The sequence below is a fragment of the Mustela nivalis genome (genome assembly GCF_964662115.1).
Source record: "Mustela nivalis genome assembly, contig: HAP1_SCAFFOLD_1440, whole genome shotgun sequence".
NCBI lineage: Eukaryota > Metazoa > Chordata > Mammalia > Carnivora > Mustelidae > Mustela > Mustela nivalis.
Window position 1 is genome coordinate 84,800 of NW_028135224.1, and position 22,072 is coordinate 106,871.

At 41.9% G+C, this 22,072-nt stretch overlaps 1 long non-coding RNA gene across 5 annotated transcripts in view; it reads left to right on the plus strand.

Annotated features, from left to right (window-relative positions):
• LOC309857849 overlaps positions 1–22,072 on the plus strand; it is an 81,002-nt gene that overhangs the window by 57,030 nt on the left and 1,900 nt on the right. Inside the window, exons 1-3 of one of the 5 annotated variants that reach the window (XR_014307941.1) lie at positions 19,991–20,130; positions 20,731–20,846; positions 21,786–21,858. The exons of 1 other annotated variant lie outside the window; for it this stretch is intronic. This is a non-coding gene — a long non-coding RNA (uncharacterized lncRNA). Of the gene's footprint in view, positions 1–19,990; positions 20,131–20,730; positions 20,847–21,785; positions 21,859–22,072 lie in introns of those variants that run through there. 3 more of the 5 variants (XR_014307942.1, XR_014307940.1, XR_014307938.1) reach the window with 3 other exon arrangements.

Below are 22,072 nucleotides of genomic sequence, written 5' to 3' on the forward strand. Positions count from 1 at the left end.
GTACTCAAGTCAATGATATGAAATTGAAAATGTTTAGCTTAGCACATTATCAATAAAATGACTTTTAGAGGCATTGAAATCCATTCAAAACAGATGCCTAGAAGCATTTTGTCTCGAGTGTTTTCTCTTCCAAATATCAAGTAAGGTTTTTAACACAGAGACATATGTTTGAGCAAAAATGTTCTTTCTATAAAAAGCAGGATAACACTAAGCAGTGTTGTTTGTTGTTTTGGTTTTTTTTTTAGCAGTGTTTTAATCAATAAGCTTTCATGAATAGAATACCTATAAAATTCTTTTGTTTTGGGGGGTGTTTAGGCTGTTTTTTTTAATGTGAACTTCTGTTGGCCTCATACACAAGAATAACACACAAAACAATATGCACAAACGATACATGTTCAGTTGAATGACTTTCCAGAAAGTGAACACTCCTATGTATTTGATAACCAAAGACTGAAAATTACCAGCACCTAGAATCTCTCTTGAGTTCCTCACAGTCCTTGCTTCTCTCCTCAGGGTTAACCACCATTGTAACTTTTAACACTGTTACTTAGTTTTACTTGTGTCTGAATTTTATGTAAATTGAATCCTATTCTTCAGGTCTGGGTTTCTTTCACTCAACATTGTGTTCAGGAGAGGTGTCAATGTTTGTGCATGCATGATGGTACAGTGTTCTCTTATGCATTCTCTTATCTCAATGTATCCATTCTGGTGTTGATAGACATTGAGTTTTCAGTTTGGGACTATGACAAGTATTACTACTATAAATATTCCTTTATGTATTCTGGTAAACATAGGGGTATAGTCCTGTTGGGTATATGGTAGAACTTACTGAAACATTGGGTAGATACTAATTTCACCTAAGAAGTTGCAGTGTACATTTTTATCACCAAGCATTGTAGTTGTTGCATAACTTAGCTAATAGTTGATCCTTAAAAACTTGGGTATGAACTGCTCAAGTCCACTTCTATACTGGATTTTTTTTTTTAATAGTACTGTAAATGCATTTTCTCCAAGGATTTCTTAACACTTTCTTCAGCATGCTTTGTTGGAAGAATACAATATATGATACATGTAACATACAAAATGTGTTAACTGACTTTGTGTTATCAGTAGGGCTTCCAGTCAACAATAGTTAGGTTTGGGGGGAGTCAAAATTTACACATGGTGTCAGTGCGCCTCACCTCTGTGCTATTCAAGAGTCAACTGTATGTGGTATTATTTGCCTTTAATTTGAGCCATACCAGTGGTGGTACTGCACTGAGTTTTAATTTGCATTACTCTGATGATTACTGATGAGCCATTGGTGTGTTTGGCCATTTTCAATGTCTTTTTTCATAAAGTGCTTATTTAAGTCCTTTGCTCATATTTCTGTTGGATTATCCTTGAGTTGTAGGAGTCCTTTATGTATTTTGGATATGACATCTTATTGGAAATATATGGTAGTCATAATTAAAATTTGTAAAAAAAAATTGTAAATATCATCTCCCATTCTGTTGTACCTTTTGATAAATAGAATTTCTTCATTTTAAAGTAGTCTAATTCATCAGATTTTTTTGTCTAGAACTTTTCTTTGTTTTTTTTTATTGTTTTTAGAAATTTTTGCCTATCCTGAGGATTTGAAGACATTCTTTTTTTTTTTTTTTTTTTTTTTTCAAAAAAATCTTGTCTTCTCATTTAGAACTATAATCCTCATGGAATTTTTGTATATTATGTAAAATAGTCAAGATTTATTGTTTTCTATGTGGTTATCCACTTTTGCCTAGATATTCATCACCTTGGGCATTTGATTATTTCTTCCTAGTGGAACAAGGACAGTAACTCCCAAGAAATAACATATATACATATATAGGCGCATGATATAGACATACATATATTGAGGTACAGACTGTGCTCCAAACATTCACTTATGAGTTGGCTTTTTTTTTAATGTTTCTGCATACATTCAGTGTTACTGATAGATTTCCAAGACAGCTTATAAAATGTTCCTTGGTACCTACTGTACCAGTATAGTGAAAAATGTATTCATATTCCATTTATGAACCCTAGGACATCTTCCCTTTCACTCACACAGCAAGATAACATGGTGCTTCGAAAGTGAATAAAGAGATGGACACCAATAGGAGTGATATGAAGGAGTAAGTAAAATAGCTGCCATTGAACAATAATAATTCTCACAACTCATGGATGACAAAATCTTAATCTCTTCAAGATATTCTGAATTGAGAAACAGTAAGTACTTCCAATGCTAAGGCAAGAATTGTATTGGCAGATTCCAGGCTGTCAGTGTAAAAGTGGAAGATTATATCCTACAGATCTCCTGGGAATGGGTCAACATTAATACCCCTCAAAGTGAATGGTACTCCTAGAGTTGCACAGTTCAGTACTGTGGTCCTGTTGGGATAGAGATATATATGAATAATAGATATGTCATACACATTTCCCAGGTATCAAGGAGGAATTGTTGCTAGAATTGGAATGTCAAATTTGCTGATGTATTATCCTTATTAATAGTTATGAGTAAGAAGTTATGCATTCTAAGCCTTTTGTACCAGATGCATTTTAAGCAGCAGTAGGCTATAACAAAATATTTTACACTATACTGGAATTTTCAAGCAACATAAACTTCTTCCTTTTACTATTTCTAGTGCTAAAGTTCGTTGTTGTAAAAGAGTGTCCACTAAGCATGTAGAATCCTGTCCAGGGAAAGGAATTCAAGTTAACTTATTATAACCAGTGCTGATTATTTCTGTGCAGTTAATCTATAAAAGTTTTATAACATAGCTGAGTGTCCAAGTTGAAAGGTGAAAGGCAACACAGTAACACTTTTCCCAAAGTTGTCTGACACAAGCCAAACCTTTTGAAGTTACTGTTATCAGCTTAAAAAATAAAACACTTGACATGTCCAAACAGCCACAGGGAATAACTACGACTAAGGTTTAAAAAAAGATGTAGACTTTCCTAAGCTTGGTATTTTAGTAGATGAGATCACTTGCGTTAGCGTGATCCTTCTCCATGCTGGCCTTTTATCTGCCTTTCTCAAGCCCACTCAGGAAAGGCTCACCCCACTCAGCAACGTGGCTTCGAGTCTCTGCTTCGATCCTTCACCAACTTATTTTAAAACTGCTGCTGTCAGGTGAGTGGCAATGCCTCCTCCGCGGACTAAGAAAAGACAGAGAAACTACATACTTGGATGTGAGCGGGCCGGGCGGGTGCGGGGGAGCTGATTCATAGCTTTGGGAGCTCTCAGAACAAATGCAGGGCTCACTGCCAGCCACCAAAATGGCAGATTGAGTTGGGAGGACGGTAGGGATATAGGTTCACCAACAATGACTCCAAGGTCAATGGTGCTGTAGCAGAAACACTAAAGGTCGGACAATCCACTGGAAGTATGGATATATTCTACTGTAGGTCCCAGGCCCTGTTGTGGGCACAAACAAGATACAAGAACACCCCTAGCTCAAGAAATTCACAGTCTAGTACAGTCACTCTGTGGGTGTGTACATCAGAAGCATCCATAATACCTTTAGATATACAGTTACTCAAGATCACCCAAGATTTTGAATCATAATCACTGGGATCAGGACATGAGAATCTCCATTTTAGCAAGTTGTGCAGGTAATTCCAATGTGCATTCCTGTCTAAATGCCTGGTCTACGGAGGAAGAGCAGCAGCCCTTGGTGTCTACACTGATCCTGACTCCCACCTCTTCCAGGGCCCTGGGCACGCTATTTAGCCATCGAAGCCTCAGTCTTCCTACCTGTACAATGGGCACAAATAAAACGGACCATTTATTACATGCTTCCTAAATGTCAACAACTGTGCTGAATGCTGTGGGTTTTTTGTTGTTGTTTTCTACTTAGTCCATAAAATAATCTTGTCAGGTAGGTGCTATTAACACATGTAAACTCATATAAAGCCTTTGCATTCTTTTTCTCTTGCTGTGTAACACATCATCGCAAATTCGGCAGCTGAACACACATGCCTGCTGATCAGATCACAGCTTGGTGCCTATGAGCAGGCTCAGTGGGTTTCTCTGCTCAGGGTCTCACCAGACCAAGGTTAAGGTGCCAGCCAGCACCGCTCTCACCCAGGGACTCTGGGGACAGTCCACTTCCTGGTGTATTCAGGTTGTGTTGGCAAAATTCAGTTTTGTGGTTGCAGTGATTAGTGGGGGCTGCTCACCACCCCTAGAGCTGCTCAGATCCCTTCTATGGGGGCCCTCCATCTTCAAGCCTCAACAGCACCAGGAATCTCCCTTGTGCTTCAAATCCCTCCGACTTCTGCCATCAGACAGAGAACTCTCTCTGCTTTTCAGGGCTTATGTGATTCAACTGAGCCCAGTGGCGTAATCTCCCTTCTTAATGTAAACTGTGAGTATAACATAATGTAATCACTGGTGTGGCCCCTCATAATAGTCACAGATTTCAGGGATTAGGGCATAACCTCTTTTGGGGCCCACTTTAGACATTCTGCCTAGCATAGTTATAGCCAACAAAATGAGTACAAAGAGTTTTCAGAGTCTTAAAGGGTGAAACTCCCTCTCTGCTATTTATTTCCTGTTTGCCTCTAGGCAAGTTACTTAACCCCTGTGGGCCTCACTAGCATGGTAAGTCAAAGGGAGGACATTATTACCTAGTTTAGTAGGTAGAAAGATTTACAGAAGTTACACCTATAAAACCAACCAGAATAATGTGTGATACGTAGTCTGCTCAGAAATGGATAGTAGGGTCTAGAAACAAAAGACGCTCTTTTGTGGTAAGGATCACATCTACATATTGAGGATGGTGTTGGGGAATAAATAACAAGAATGTAATGGGCCTTGAAGAGATTTTGGCCCATGGAAGGTGCCTGATATAGCTCCTTTCTTCCCAGAGTTTATGGGTTAAATGGCGGTGAGCCGTCTTGTTTAAATGTCACCGCATCCCGATCAGGTAGGTGAGTTATTATTACGTGTGTTTTACAGGTAACAAAGTTTCAAGGACTTAACACAGTGCCTCTCATTAAATGAGAGCAGAGCCAAAGGTCAACTACTCTGTCTTAGCCCCTAGTTGGATGGTTTCTACCCCAGACTTTATTTTTTTTAATAAACATATAATATATTTTTATCCCCAGGGGTACAGGTCTGTGAATCGCCAGGTTTACATACTTCACAGCACTCACCATAGCAAGTACCCTCCCTAATGTCCATAACCCCACCCCGTTCTCCCATCCCCCCTCCCCCCAGCAACCTCAGTTTGTTTTGTGAGATTAAGAGTCTCTTATGGTTTGTCTCCCTCCCAATCCCATCTTGTTTCAAACAATCACCCTGTCCGTGGCTGAGTCACATCTGTTGCATCCACCATTGTAAGCACAATTTCATGGCTTTCATTTTAATCCCCCTCACACTAAACTCACAGAATTTCTACTGAATGTGCATCACTCTTGGACCACGGCACGAGTATCATAAATTGAACTGCTATAGACTGGGACCATCTGCAGAGAACAAACACACCTGGGACTTGGGACAGGAGTGGCATGGGAAGAATAAATAACCATGCTCTTTTCATGTCATGCTAGGGTTTATTTTTGCTCCTGGTGGGCACAGGAAGTCCAGGGCTGATTTTCTTTTCTTTTTTTTTTTTTCTTTCTTTCTTTTTTTTTTTTTTTAAATCTTTGATTTATTTGAGAGAGAGAAAGTATGAGCATGGGGAGGGGCAGAGAACCAGGCTTCCTACTGATCAGGGAGCCCAATGTGGGACTTGATGCCAAAACCCTGGGATCATGACTTGAGCTGAAGGCAGATGCTTAACAGACTGAGCCACCCAGGTGCCCCAAAGACTGGTTTTTATTTAGAATGGAAAATCCTGATATTTGAATAGAAGAGATCTCTGTGATCCCAGAGTAGGAGGAGTCAAACTACAGGGGCAGAGGGCTGGCAAGAGACTGACTTCAACCTCTCTGCCAGACCCTCAGGTCCTCCTGGGGATCACACAGGAGCCAGACTCCCAGGGCTACCCCACTGGATGCTCTACGATGGTGAAAGATTCTGTGCTCACAGAGTAGCTACTGGCCACAAGTAACCCTAGAGCACTGGAAATGTGGCTCCTCCAAATGAGGAACTGGATTTTAAATTTAAATTTACATGTAAGCCTGCCATATGTGGCAAATGACAACAGTTCTCAGAGAAGACAGAGTTAAAATTTGCTCAAATAATCCCTCTCTTATCCTCCTCTCCAGTGCTCTAGCTTCCCAATCCTTTGAGAAGAGATAGTCCCAGGGGTGGGGGAAGACATTTCTGGACACTCTATTTACTAAGAGTTCACCCACGATTTGAGTTGTCTGAGGACAGGGACTGTGTCTTTTCTCTGTATACCTGACATACCTGGCTTGGGACCGGATTCAAGGAAGGTCTTTTGAGCTGAAGCAGACATTATCCAAATGAAAGATAACCTTTCCACAAAGAGAGGCAATTCATCTTCTCTTGGGGGAAGCTTTACAATTAAACACAAACCATTTCTGAGGCTTTCTGAATGACCCGGAAGTATTTGTTTACTTCTTTTCAGTATCAGGGCTCTGTGCAAAGTAGGCAGATTTTCTTCCTATCTAGGAATGCCCCTCTAATTTTCTGCTACTAACTAAGCAAGGGCATCAGTTATAAATTTTCTGATATCAAATAAATAATAACTTTTCTATTTCTAATATTACTAACTATAAGAAATACTGTAAGAAAAGAATAATAACTAACATAACTAGTGTTTACTAGTACTTCATGGTTTATGAAATATTTGTTCAAGCACAATGGGCTTTGATCCCAACAAGAACCTTGTAAGTTTCAAATCTTCATGCCCATTTTACAGAGGAGGAAGTAGAGGTTCAAAGATTATCCAAAGTGTTCAAACACACATAGGTTCTAAGGGGTAGAATGAGATTTGAAAACCAGATTTATTCTAAAGTCGTTACTTACCATGTGTAAGGAAAACACTTTGGGTCAATGTGAAGATGAATTATATATAGATCTTGAAGAACAGATTCGATTTAGACATTAAAAAAAAGGTATAAAGAGAAAGGCATTTCAGGAAAAGTACAAGCGCCACCTGCTCTATTTTCCCTGCCTGGAGTCCCATAACTCTGTTTCTTCTTCTTTCTTTCTATTTATTTACCCAAAAGATTATTTCATTCCTTAACCTGGGATGTTCTGACTGTTGATTCTTTAACCTGGGAAAACTTTCCAGTTGCTCAAATCTGTTTATTCCCTTTTTGTGGGTCCTCTCTTAGACTGTATTCTCTGGCAAAGTCAGTTCTCCCATCTCTTAGTCCAATTGCATTTTCTGTCCCACACCCTCTAAAAACCTTACACTTTAATCATCCATTTTCATGTCTGATTCCTCGACTAGACAGTGAGCTTGCCATGACAAGGCACCATAGTCTCTGTCTTTGTGTTTCAAACACCCACCACAGTACTGGGCACATAAAATGGGCACAGTAAATATTCGATGTGGTTGAGGGAAAAAAAAGGAATGGACCAACCAATGAAGGAAAGATGGATAGATGGGCAAAGAAATGACAGAGTGATGAGTCTTTGGTCCATGCTTTATAGCTGAGTATCACCACGTAAACTTCTATGGGAAGTCATACATCACCAAAAACATGGTAGAGGGAATGTTAGAGCAAGAACGATGATCACTAGCTGAAAACCCTGTCTGGAGAAGTATTTGTTGCATTGTTATTTTTGACCAGTGAGAACACTATTAATTTCCCTGCAAATTGGGGACACAGGGACTGCAAATGTTCTGTTTACTTTTCATCTATGGCTTCAAATGAGCACTATCAAAAGTTGCTTGCAACACTCTGAGTCTCCCTTTCTTTTTCTGTAAAGTGAAGATAATGATATGTAACCCATGAAATTTTGCCTTGAGGGCCAGAATGCTCTAATTCATGGGGAAGCAAACGGCTGACCTCGTAGTCAGTAAATCTACCTGATTCTCCTTTCTCTTGTATTGCCGTGGAATCTGACTTATTGTTCTCTATAGTAGACCGTGATGGCAGAGACTTGCAGCACCCCCTAACCAGTCCGCAGGGCACAGCCAGACCACATTTCTCATCCTCTGTCACAGGCAGATGCATTCTACCCAAGTGAAGATGATGAGTGCCGCCTTAGAACCTGGCCCAGAAAGACCCCGGTGGATGTTTTTTTCTTCCCTTTGTCTCTTCTAACCATCTGGAATGGAGACCAGCCCCAGGAAGATCCCTTGGACCTACTTGTAGAAAAAGGCAGAGCCTCCTTAGGTCTGCATTCCTGAATGACCACACAGAAACAAAATGCTTAGCAAGTGGTTCCTTTGCCCAGGACCATTACATGAGCAGGAAGTTAACTCCAATTTTTTCTTGAATGATTACACATTCGAGAGTGGCTGGAATTCCCCTCACACGAATTTACCCTCCTTTAGGGCAGGGTCCACATACTGAGCATGCCACAGAGCAAGGACAGTGCTTGGCAAATAGTGTAGACTCGTTAAACACTTCTAAAAGGAAAGAAAGAAAAAGAAAAAAGAACAAACGCGGGATGGTATCGGCTAACGAGTGCCAGCACTGAAAATGTGTCCTTGAATTTGAATTCATGGACTTTCTCAAAATTGACTCTAAAAATAGTGTTCAAAGTATTATAGTTTCTGGCTTTCCTGCTTGGTAACTCTCAGCACATATTGATTTAGACGCTCAAGTCTTGGCAATTCCCCGATAATGCTTTTCCTCAGAATAATGAAACAGGAAGGTCCCCTACACCCACAGTTGTGCTGGGAGTGGAGAAGCTGTGATTTTCTTTAACCACAGGTTTCTGCGCTTGCTCAGGCCCTCATTATGGCAAATGGATGTTATTTAATCTCCAACGAGTCCCTAACACTTTTCTTCCTCCTTAGGAAACCCAGTTGCATTTTTTTTTTAAAGATTTATTTATTTATTTGAAAGAGATTACAAGTAGGCAGAGAGGCAGGCAGAGAGAGAGAGGAGGAAGCAGGCTCCCTGCCGAGCAGAGAGCCCAATGCGGGACTCGATCCCAGGACCCTGAGATCATGACCTGAGCCGAAGGCAGCAGCTTAACCCACTGAGCCACCCAGGCACCCCCCAGTTGCATTTCTTACAGATGCTGTGTTGGCTTCACTATTGTACTTCCCAGGGTAATTCTCAGAATTAACCCACCTGATTTCTGCTTTCCCTCAAACAAGAGAGGTACGTCAAGTTCGTGATCCCTAGATATGGGCACTGCCAAGTCAGACCTTCCACAAAGGTTTCAATTAGCACTTCAGGCTTGGATCAATTATTCAATTGTCAGGTGTCTAGAGAAGGCCTTCCAAGAGTTTTGTGGTGAGGAACTGACAGTCTAGCTGGGAAAATTAGACAAATCGTCAAAGGAACAGAGTAACTGAATTCTGATAAGGACCTTGGATATATAGAGAAAAATATATGCCAATTTATTTACTCCATTATTTATTTGTTTACTGAGTACCATGTCTCGGGCCTTATGCTAGGAGATGGGAATATATCCCTGTACAAAACAAAGTTCCCCACTCTTGTGAAGCTCTTAACCAAATAGTTATAATTTGATTTGAATGTACCATGCCTTTTCCTTACTTTGCACACATTAACCTTCTACCCAGAATGTCCTTGTGCTCTTTTCACTTCCTCCTCCACCAGCTCACATTCTGCATCTGACAACTTCTGGCTCCATTCAAAATTGTGCCCAGGCATTTCCTCTTCTATTTGCACTGCTCTGATAATCTATGTTTTAATCTAAAACGTATCCTACTCTTCCATACCTTGCATTAATTTTCTCTTTTGCATTTGGCAAGTTATAATTGGGAATGTACAGATATTTGCCTTTACTTTATTTGCCTTTAGGTCTTGTGCCCAGAATCAGGACTGGCACACAATAACACAGGAAACTTCTGCTGTCCTGAACTCAACTGGAAAGGACGTCAAAATAAAAGTGCTTGCTCAAGACCACAGAACTAGTTGGTAGCACAGTTGAACTAGATCCATGCCCTCGCTAAGATAAAATTCATCGTCTTGGACCATGTGGTTTGCAGGAATTTTGCATGGAGACAAATGTTAGTCCCTCACCTCAACTGGCAGAATATAGTACACCAATCTTTCTATGTTTGGTGGGGTAATTATTTATGCCAATAAACTTTTAATATCTTTTGCATTCAGGCTACAACTATTAAGAAATGAAATTTCTTAAACAAAGGAAGTACTTAATGTATGGAGGTCAGGACCTGGGGGGACCAGTAAATATATTAAAAACTATAATATTTATCTTCTTCCTTTGATCATATTCTAAAATCTTTTAAGGGAAAATTCAGAGAGTTCTTTCTGAGACTTTCCTATTGCACAGGCACAAAAAGCTGGGTTCCAATAAAGTTCACTTAAAACAGACTCATTCCAGCAAATCTTTCTAAGATTTTCTCTTTCCTTACATTCTATTAAGAATCTATAGCTTTTTATAGCTTGTACTTGTTCATCATTATAGAATATTAGGTCCAAAGCTAAGATTCATGCACCAGTCAACAGTTCTTCACTGATTCATTATTTTAGAAAATACATTTATTTAATTTTTTTGTTCCAATAAATTATGACATGCTTTATATGTATAATTTTATGTTATCCCTTTAAGGAGAATACTTCTATTCCTCATTTTACAGATGAGAAATCTGAAACCCAAAAAGGTGAGGTAACTTGGCTAAAGTCATCCAGGCAGCATTTTTCAGGCCCAGGATTTAAATGTGGGTCTTCCTGGTTTCAAAGTTCACACTCTTTTTACCATAGCAGAGCTCAGAAGTTGTGTGTGTGGTGACGCTGTGTATGTGTGGGGAGCCAAGAGAAGGGATAGCATTAGTTGGTTGGAAAAATAAAATGTGTTATCATTATATTATCATATATATATCATATATCATATATATATGAAGAAAAAATCATATATTATTTTAAATGAAGACCTTGAGATGTGCAGTTGGCCATAAGTCACTATGGGCCGGCCACCAAAGAAAGCCACCAAATCTTACTGTGAATGACAGTTGCTAGAATATGCTAGCTTAAACAGTCAAATGTTTGTGTAAACTTGAAACATCTTTGGGAGTGAAAGGTCTTGTTGCAAGAAGAAAAAAATGGGTTTGGGGCTGCCAGCTTAAATGGTCATTCCTGAGAAGCCAGGCACCATATTGCCTTGATCTCACTATTAATCAAAAGTGTCCTTAGAAGCTATTGGAATAGCAAAATTTATGGAATTATTTTGTGAGGAGATACCTTCATCTTATAACCAGCTGGCTCCTTTAGTACAACATTTAAAAACTATCCAGCCTGCTAGAGCTGAATAACTTTATAAATGAAGAATCTAAAGGTTTAGCATTTTATACAGCAGCCAGTAAGAAGTGTAAACACAAAGAGGAGACAAAAAGATATCATTAGACAACTGCTTATAACCACAGCCCCCTGGATTTCCTCATTTCAGGACTTTGAACAGATCAGTTTCAACAGAAACCAAAGCAAAAGAATTTAAACAAACAAACAAACCCTTCCCTCTTAACTGGGTTATTGAAATAAAAAGGAAATGTTTTTCTTCTGGACCCTGAAGCCCTTTTCTTCCCAACAAAACCTGCTGAGAGAAGTTTTCTTTTTTTGTTTGTAGACAATGATTTCAGAAACAGAAAATGCTGGAATTCTATGTGATCAGAGGATTTGGGAGGGGCAGGCTGATGCAGAGGCCCTAATAGGGAATGACCTTGGTCCTAGGAGCCCTGCAGCCTGCAGGCTCCATGCAAACCTGCCCAGAAAGGGACAGACAGTCAGGAGAGGAGATGAAAGTGAGGCACAACTCAAGCAGTCTTGCTTTCCCTTTAAGTCCTTAAAGATAATCACAGCCATTGTTCCCCAGTATCAGAGAGGCAAAGACTTCAAAGAAGGGTTCTCTATCACTTAAAAGAGCAGACTTAATAAAAGGAGAAATTCCATTTATCCCTGTTATAAAGATACATTCATTGGTCCTTCCCCTTGTACTTAAAAAAACTTCCATCCACTGCTGACTAATTATCTGTGCAAACCTGGCCCATGGCCCACAGTCCCCTATGTGATTCTGTCGCAGAGAGGATACAGTCACAGCTGAGTAAAACCAGTCTGCGTACTCTAAGTACTGGATTGAGAACTCACGTAGCTTACTATGAAGGACCTTAGATGAAGTGAGGGCTCTTATTCTACTTGATTCCGCTGATAATCATAAAAAAACTCACAACTATTTTCCTTTTTCCTTTAATTTTTGGATATGTAAACTTTATTTTTTCAGTGTTTCAAGATTCATTGTTTATGCACCACACCCAGTGCTCCATGCAATATGTGCCCTCCTTAATACCCACTAGCAGGCTCACCCATCCCTCCACCCCTCTCCCCTCCAAAACCCTCAGTTTGTTTCTCAGAGTCCACAGTCTCTCATGGTTTGTCTCCCCCTCTGATTTATCCCAACTCCCTTCTCCTCTCCATCTCCCAGTGTCTTCCATGTTGACCTTAGCTCCACAAGTAAGAAAAATCATATGGTAACTGACTCTCTGCTTGACTTATTTCACTCAGCATAAAGGGAAATTAGAGAATCAATTCCATTTACTATAGCACCAAGAACCATAAGATACCTTGAAATAAACCTCACCAGAGAGGTAAAGGATCTGTACTTGAGGAACTACAGAACACTCATGAAAGAAGTTGAAGAAGACACAAAAAGATGGAAGAGCATTCCATGCTCATGGATCAGAAAAATAAACATTGTTAAAATGTCTATACTGCCCAGAGCAATCTATACTTTCAATGCCATTCCAATCAAAATTCTACTGACATTTTTCAAAGTGCTGGAAACAAACAATCCTGAAATTTGTATGGAAATTTTAGCAAAGACCCAAAATTGCTAAGGAAAAGTTGTAAAAGAAAAACAAAACTGGGGGCATCATGTTGCCTGATTTCAAGCTTTACTACAAAGCTTTGATCACCAAGATAGCACGGTACTGGCACAAAAACAGACACATAGACCAGTAGAACAGAGAGGCCACATATGGACCTGCAACTCTATGGCCAACTAATCTTTGACAAAGCAGGAAAAAAATATCCAGTGGGAAAAAAGACAGTCTCTTTAATAAATGGTGCTAGGAAAATTGGACAGCTATGTATAGAAGAAGGAAACTCAACCATTCTCTTACACCATACACAAAGATAAACTCGAAATGGATAAAAGACCTCAAGGTGAGGCAGGAATCAATCAAAATCCTAGAGGAGAACATAGGCAGTAACCTCTTTGACAGACACGTCTCCAAAGGCAAGGGAGACCAAAGCGAAAATGAACTTTTGGGACTTCATCAAGATCAAAAGCTTTTGCACAGCAAAGGAAACACTCATGACTATTTTAAAGAAATCTTCAAAATGGTGAAAAGGGATGCCTGGGTGGCTCAGTTGGTTAAGCAGCTGCCTTCGGCTCAGGTCATGATCCCAGCGTCCTGGGATCGAGTCCCACATCGGGCTCCTTGCTCAGCAGGGAGCCTGCTTCTCCCTCTGCCTCTGCCTGCCGTTCTGTCTGCCTGTGCTCGCTCTCTCCCCCCCCAAATAAAAAAATTTAAAAAATGCTGAAAAGTGACATTAAGAAACTTATTTCCATGAAAACAAAAAGACAAAACAAACCTAAAAATCATGTTGAGATCCTTCTTTAGAATGGTAGGCTTATTGCTCTATTTTTTCCAAATGTTCATTCACTGACGTAGCCAACCAAAAATCACCAGTACCTACTATATGCCAAATGTGAGGCCTCACATATCTAATTGAAGAGACAGAGAAATACACTGAGTGGGGAAATGCTGTGGAGAGTAATACAGATGTTTGGTCTCTGAATTGAAGGGCACCTTAACCAGGAGAATGGGGGGTTGCATTAGAGGCAAAGGATCAGGGCTGAGAGAGAGCAGCCTCTGTTTAAGGAGCCATCAACAATAGTTGACAAGGACTGGGGTGTATCCATGAAATAGGGGAGCAGATTGTAGGCATATCACTAAAGAGCTTAAAACCATGCCAACCTGAAAGACTGGGAAGCAGGGGAGTGGTAGGACACGTATTGTGTTTTAGGCACATGAAATCAGGCAGCCAAGGGCCAGGCAGATGGACAGATGGATGGAGTCTGAAGGGAGGAGGGTGGCAGCCCATACAAAATGGAGACCCTCATCTCTTTCAAACAATGGGAAGGTGGTATTGTCTCTTTCCTCCATCCCTCCTGCTGCTTCCCTTAAGAAGAGGAGTGAGTTATGGGATCCTGGAGACTGGGTACAATTGTGAGAACTGGAGCTCAGTCCATGTGGGGTTTTTCCACTTCTGGATCTGCAAGAGGGGTGTGAGCACACTACTGTCCAGCCAACCAGGGCAAGCCCTTTCCTTGTGCGTGTTAGCAGAGGAAACACAGAGAGGATGGGAGGGGGCTGCTGTCCTTATCTCTCTGACGGGTGGGGGGCTGGGTGACTTCCAGCTCTACAGACCTCATTTTGACTCAAGTAGGTCTCCAAGTCAAGGAGGGGCTGGTAGAAGGCGGCCTGATTCCAGCCTTCCAGCCAAACCACATGCTCCAGTCCAGCGTGGCCAGCAACATGAGGGTATTTTATCTTTATCTGGTCCCTGTGTCTGGTTTGTATTTGGCTCCAAATGCATGGGGAGAAGGGGTGTGATTAGCCAACCCTCCCAGAGATTCCCCAGTATGAACCCAAACCCAACAAAGGGCCTTGGGGATGATGAGGAGAGAGACACCAGACACGCTGAAGTTGGGGCTGCCATTTCCTGGCTATTCAGCTCTTTAGGTGCAATTCTGATACATTTGCCTTAACGTGCCGTTTATGAAATGTGTATCTTAATTCAGCAGTGAAATGAAACCAACATCATTTATCCTACAAAAATCAGGGAACTGCCACATGTATTATCCTGCCTTGTGCAATGTTACCAGCATGATACCTCCCAGGCTGGATATTACAATCATTTGATATTATCCCTTCTTACTTTAAAGGCAATTTTACATTTCTCATCCAAATTAATGGCTAATCTCAAGAGACTTACTATGTTTAATTACTTTTTATTCCTAGAATCCTCCCTTTCTCCCTGAACATTCTTTCCTTAAATGATGGTAAAAAACTTGCCATATAATCATAGAGCACAGGAGTTGTTAAATGTTGGATACTGATTACAACAGAGATGGGATCTTGAACAAATCTTTCTAAATTCAAGAGCAAAGAGTTTGTAAGACCTTAAAACAGAATCATATTTGATCAGTTTAAGAATCTGGCAAAGGATAAAGTTTCTAGATCCAGTTCTGTACTTAATATGCCAAGTCTTTAAGCAAGTTGCTCAGTCTTTCTGGTCTGCATTTTTCATATTTATTCATCAGAGCCTCCCTGTGCCATAGTCAGCACCACACTTGTAAACACCAAGTTCATCAGGCTCTGACTCTATCCACAATCTTAGCTAGAGCTTCTTATTTGTACCCATCTTGCACTCAATTTTCTAGATGTCATTGGTCTTTTCAGATACTGAAAAGCACCTTGGAAGCACCTAGGTTCAGCTCAGATTTCTTTGACTTGGTGACCTAATTTCTAAAGCAGCCTTGAGTAATCCCTGGCATCCTAGCAGCCACTGTTCCTGGACTAGACCCACTCTGATGGATGCAGAATTTATACCAGTGAATTCAGAATCTTAGGACCTGGTGTTACGATGTCCTTAGAAACTAAGGATCTGGGCCCAGAGTCTTCCCTGAGTTTTCTTCACTAGCAATCACACCTGAGACCCAGGATGAAGTCCTTAACCAAAATCCTGTTTTCCTAACCTGAGATATCCCCGTCTCTCAGTTATGGTGCTAGCCCTTAGGTTCTGCTGGATTGCCTTTCCTAGAACCCCAACCTTCTCTAGGGCAGGAGCCGGACTTGACACCCTTTTTGGTGGTCATGGTCCTGCCTCCTATAGACACGCTGTCAAGATGTCACCAACACTCCAGCTGCCTCTTTAATACTGAGTATTACCTTCATGCTCCAAAATTGTACCCTGTCAGCTTCTCTGTAATTCTGAGTGCTGATAAATACTGCTTGATTCAAAACCTAAAACTATGCCTAGCTTTTTTTTTTTTCTCTTAAATATATCTGTGGTGGAGAGGGTACATGCATTATCTATTTTGAAACTTCCCAATAATCCATATAAAGGAATATACTATTATTATTCCAGTTTAAAGATGAAAAACAAGTCAAGAGAGATGACCCAGGGTTCCACAGAAGGGAAAACCAGAGCCTGGATTCATCCAGATCTCTTCTGTATTGGTCAAATTCCCTTTTCCTACAGTTGTGATAACATATTACTTCAAACTTGGTGTCTTAATACAACCAAAATTTATTCTCTTAGAGTTCTGGAAGCCAGAAGTCTAAATTCAGTTTCACTTGGCCAAAATCAAAGTTATCAGCAAAGCTCTGCTGCCTCCAGAGGCTCTGGAGGGAGGGAATTCTATTCTTGCCTCTTCCAGCTTCTGCTGGCTACTGGAACTCCTTGGCTGGTGGCCACATCACTCCAGTCTCCTTCTTCTAAGTCAAAAAGCCCTCAGTCTTCCTCTTAAAAGGACATTTGTAACAACATTTTGGCCCCACCTTGATAATTCAGGATAATCTCTGCACCTCAAGATGCCTAATTTAATCCCATCTTCCATGTCTCATCTCACAGGCTCTTGGGATCAGTACAAGGATATTTGGGAGAGGGGTCATCATTTGGTCTATCATGCTAGCACACAACCACTTTCCAATTTCCAGTCATTGAAAACACTGGATTTGGGGGAGGGGCATTGTGAACATAGAATTATATTCATAAGAGTGAATTTCATAGGTTTCCAAACAAGTTGCATGCATTTTTCACATCCATGATCTCATAAATTCTTCAGTGCAACAGGAAAGTATACACCAGTCTGCTCATGTTACAGTAAGGGAAAGTGAGGCTCAGGGAGAAACAGATTCTCACCAAGGGGCCATAGGTAAGACAGGAACAGGAGAAACATGAACCCATAAAGTGACCATGATGGCTTTTCTGCCCAGACAAGCATCATCCTCCCTAGATCCTTCTCTCCATCAATTGTTTCCTTTCTTACTTCAAGAAGACAGGTCCTCTCTCCTGCATTCCATCCAGCAAGAAGTCACCAGAGTACTCTATTTGATCTGCCTCTGTTACCCAGAGTTGTGCTGCTTGTCCTAACACACTGAGGTAATGATTTCAATGAGCTTGTCTCCCAAATCTCTTCCCTCACCCATAAACTGCTTTGCTTTCTCCTCTTACAATTAGTCTACATTTTTGTACTTTGAAGTACATTTGCCATCTGCTAGCCCAGTTACGCAAATGATCCAAATCCGTTTGAATCTGGTTAAATTGTTCAACTGGATTTGCTCACTCTCCATTTCTAAAATCATCTGCAAACCTGAATGTGACACATCGAGTCATAAGTAGATGAGAGTGGGAAGGTGGGAGGTGGGGCAGGGGTGGCAGAGACATGTCAGAAGAGAAGGGGAGGTGCAGGCATGGTGAGGCGGGTATATTCTGTACTGACTCCTTAGGAGCTGGGGAGCGAACTATATCAACCCCCAAACATGCAGGTTCAGCACCTTTGATGTCTCATTTTCTCATGCTACAAAAAATGAATTCTACTTTCTCACTTCCTTAGAAGGTGTTTGTGAGATTCACAAGATGTTTGTGTGATTCTGGTTCAGCACCTCGGAGAGCGACACAGCACAGATAATGGGCATCTGGAGGATGGTACACATTCAGCTGTTGCTTAACAGAGGCTAGAGTCAAAACTCCCTGTGCCACCTCTCTGTCCTTTGGTCTCTGCCTTCCCTGCTTAGGGTGCTCTTTGCATCCCATCCCTGGTGTGACCTCTTTCAGTTTGTGGACCATTCAGCCAATAAAACATATTAAGCACCGGCTGCAGAGATAATGAACACAGAGCCAGTCCTTGTTCTCAGGAGATTCACAGTTTAGACAACAGGCAAAGCAGTAAAGAGGTGATTAAAGCACAGTGAAATGAGGACTATGGGGAGGGAAGCAGAATACCCTAGGAGAGAAGAGAACAAAGTGACTAATTCAACTGGGGTAAGCCATCAGAACATCTGATTCCAGAATGAGTAGCAGGACTAAGTTGACCTTGAAAGATGCAGAAAACATTACAGGCTGAGCAAATGACATGTACACAGACCTAAAGAGTGAGAAGCCAGGGGAAAGTTCTAGGAGGTCTGAGGCCCTGCCTGTTCCTGGTGAGCAGAGGCAGAGCACCCATGTGGGAAGGTGCTGTAGTTTGTAATGTACTTGGGTCTCACAGTGAAATTAGTGTGCAAGAAGTAGTAAAGAAAACTATTAGCCGGTTTTAAGAGAAACTCTTTTCTCTGCTAATTGTTGTCCTGCCAGTGGCTGGCCCTCAGAGTCCTCACAATGTTATGATGAGATCAAGCCACCAGGGCCTGAGAGCAAGGCAGTACAGTACAGAGTCCCCTCACATAACATCATTTTATCTTCATAACAACCCTGTGGCCAGGGCTCTTTCAGTGCACCCATCTAACAGATGATGAAACTGAAGCTCGAATTGTTCAAGGTAAGCTATTTATTCAAGCCATGTGCCCTGCCCTAGCAAAAGGGAGAGCCACCAATTCAAACTAAGTTGGTCTGCACTCAGGGCTTATGACCTGACGGTCCAGAGCTGACGAGATGGCACAGCCCTCCTAGTTCCGGAGGCTCCATGGCAAAGGGCCTCTAGATGATCCTCTAAGCTAATCCCTTTCCATGGTGCAGATAAGGAAACCAAGGCACAGGGAAGTATAGGCCAAAAGTATGATTCAAGATATCCAGTGCTCTTGGTTTTTCTCATATCTGAGCTGACTTCACTGCACATCTACCCCCCATCACTCCATGGCCTGTCTGCTCAGTAGGACCCTGGCAGTTCTCAGGCCACACCATGCCAGCTCCTTTGTTTAAAGGGGGCTGGTTTCCACCCTGCAGCATAGTAGCATGGTTAAAAGAGCCAAGAAACAACCACCTTGGGCTTGCTCGGCTATCTTCTGCTGTGTGAACTTGGGCAAGTTATTAGCTTCTCTGTGCCATAGTCTCCCCCTCCATGAAATAGGGCCATGATAAGCACTACCAGAAGGGCTTACTGTGAGGATTCAATGAGTTGCTATATATAAGGAATTTGGATCAGTGGCTGGTATGTAGTAAGTGCTTAATAACTGTTAGCTGTATTTAAGATTACTGTTCCTACCCTCCTAATCTGTTCATACACACTGGTAAATTCTGGCCCTCTTGTAGTTTGCTGCGGCCTCCACCAGCCCCCTCTAACTCTGCAAGGAACAGTCAGCCTACAGACATAATTCTTCATCTTGAAATCCTTGGGGACCAGGCATACATTTTCTCAGAGTGTGGAGAGGGACACAATCAATGACAAAGTAACTTTCTTTTTCTAGTAAGAGACATTAGAAATGAAGAGTTCTTCCAAAGGTCTCAGAGCCCTTTCCCTCCCCCGCCCCCATATCAGTGATTACCTTCTAAAATTCTCAATAATTTACTTATTTAACAAATGTACTATTTCTGTCTGCTCTCTGCTTCCACTACAGAACATCAGCTCCATGAAGGTAGCGGCCCCCATCTACAACTGGGGGTCCCAAGCAGCTGGGAACTGCTCACTGAAGTGTTGGTCCCAGAAGAATGTGGCTACCCTGGGGAAGAAAGGAAGAGAATAAGAAAGGCACCACCTTGGGGCACCTGGGTGGCTCAGTGGGTTAAACCTCTGCTTTGGCTCAGGTCATGATCTCAGGGTCCTGGAATCATGCAGGGAGCCTGCTTCCCCCTCTCTCTCTTCCTGCCTCTCTGCCTACTTGTGATCTCTCTCTCTCTATCAAATACATAAAATCTTAAAAAAAAAAAAAAAAAAAAAAAGGAAGGACCCAGATCACTGGCCACCAGGAAGTGCCCGGTGAATACTTGCTGACTAGTGAATGAAGTGTGAGCCATGCCAGGTACCAGGAGGGTCACCTTGGACAAGCCATGCCACCCACCTCAGGAAACTGGAACTTCCTCACCTGCAAAGTGGTAAAATTATCACAGATGCTTATGCCAATTACATAACGAGTGGGCGTTAAAAATACTTTTCCAAACAGAAGCATGGTACAGAAATGTTATCATGGCCTTTAAGTATGGAATGGCGGGGACACCAACAGTCAACTCATTCATTAGCCATCTCTCACCTATCTAGTTCATGCACTGAGCAAATGGAAATCAAAGAGGCATCACCACTACCCTCAAGCGGGTTTACTGGTTGGGGGAGGAAGAGAGAATGATTTGGGGGTGAGGGTTGTTTTTCAGCAGGTAAACAGAGGAAGGAACCATTAAAACAGATGGAATCCAAGAACAGCTGTCAGAGAGGGGAGAAAAGGATGTCAACACACAGCTTCTATTCGTCAATATTCAGGACCACTCTTGTCATGAAGATTATTATTCCCATCACACCAATCAGGAAACTGAGGCCCAGACAGATTAAAATGATCTACCCAAGGTCACACAGCTTTATGTGGCAGAACCACATCTGAAGCAAGCATGTTGGGTTGGAATCACGTCAGATACAACAATTAGGCAAAGCAGTCCCAGAAAAGTTTTGCTTCTCGTCTAGAACTCTTACCAACCCTCTTACAGGTGACTAAGAACCTCTGAGCCCAGGGCCTGTGCTCCTGCCTCAGATGCTTCTCCCCAGAGCTGGCCATGAGGATGAAGACTAAGCACCAAACCCACAGGTTTGCCCACATCAGCAGGTTGGCCACCAAGGAGGGCTGCTATAGCTAATTAGCCGGCAAGTCCCAAAAGGAATTTTTCCTTTTTTTTTTTTTTCCAGGAGTCCCTGCTTTTAGTCACACACATCTTTTCAGCTCTTATCCAGAGCTCTCTGTAGGAAATTCATTTGCATCTCTAAGAGGCTCATTTGCATCTAGTCTGACCACCGGGGGCAAGGCTTCCCCCATGGTAAGGTATTGAACCCATAATGTAAAATGGGATCAAGAGGACCCAGAGCCTCTTCTGGCTGCAGTGGGCAGGAACCCACCACCCTCACACCTCTGCTCCCAGCCAGAGTGTAAGAGGGGAGGTCCCTGGGATGGCGTTCTCTCTGATCCTAGAAATACAGGTACCACCTCCCAGGTGTCTCAACACCACAGACTTGAGCATGGTGCCCTTGTCCAGGCAGTAAGAATTTTGTGAGCTCCACCATGTGCCAGTGTGAGGCTTCTTTTCCTTCAAGGAGATCACGGACTAGAGAGTGGTTCTCGCTGGCATCCATCTCTCAAAAGCATTGTGACCTGGGAAATGAGTGAACTCACTGAGTCTAAGGTTCATCATCTGTCGAATGAGACATAACACCTTTTTTCCTCAAGTGTTGTGATGATTAAATGATTAATACAAAATGCTTTGTGCAATGCCTAACTAGTTAAGTGCTCATTAACAAGGGCTGATCGTGGCAGGGACAGGAGGTGGTAATCATAGAAGGGCGCGGGGCTGCTCCCAGGGGAAGCTGAGGACAGGGAAGGCACAGGAGCGACAGTGGCCATGGTGGGGGTGTTCTAGGAGAAGTAGGGATGGTGGGAACAGCCACAGTAGGAGAAGGAAAAAAGATGCTAGACCTCACTGGTAATATGAGAGACCGAGAAAAAAAAACTATCTCACAAATGAAATACCTGGAAAAGCTGTATTTCTTTCAGGTTTGGAGAGAAAGGCAAAGGAATGGTGGGTGGACTGGAAGCCATTCAAGAAGAGCCGGCTTTTGTGTCCATGGTTTTTGTTACATTTTTTTTTTTCTTACTGAATCTTCACAAAGCTTTTCAGGAGAAGGAAGGGGGACTCAGAGTGATTACTTACTCAAGATCACAGCTGTGTGATGGTGGTAGGGTCTGTGTTCAAACTCAAGTGTGCTTCATTCCAATACTATGATTACTGCCCTATACCTCCAGGGGCCAACTGTAGCTACCAGGAACACCAGCTCCCTGAG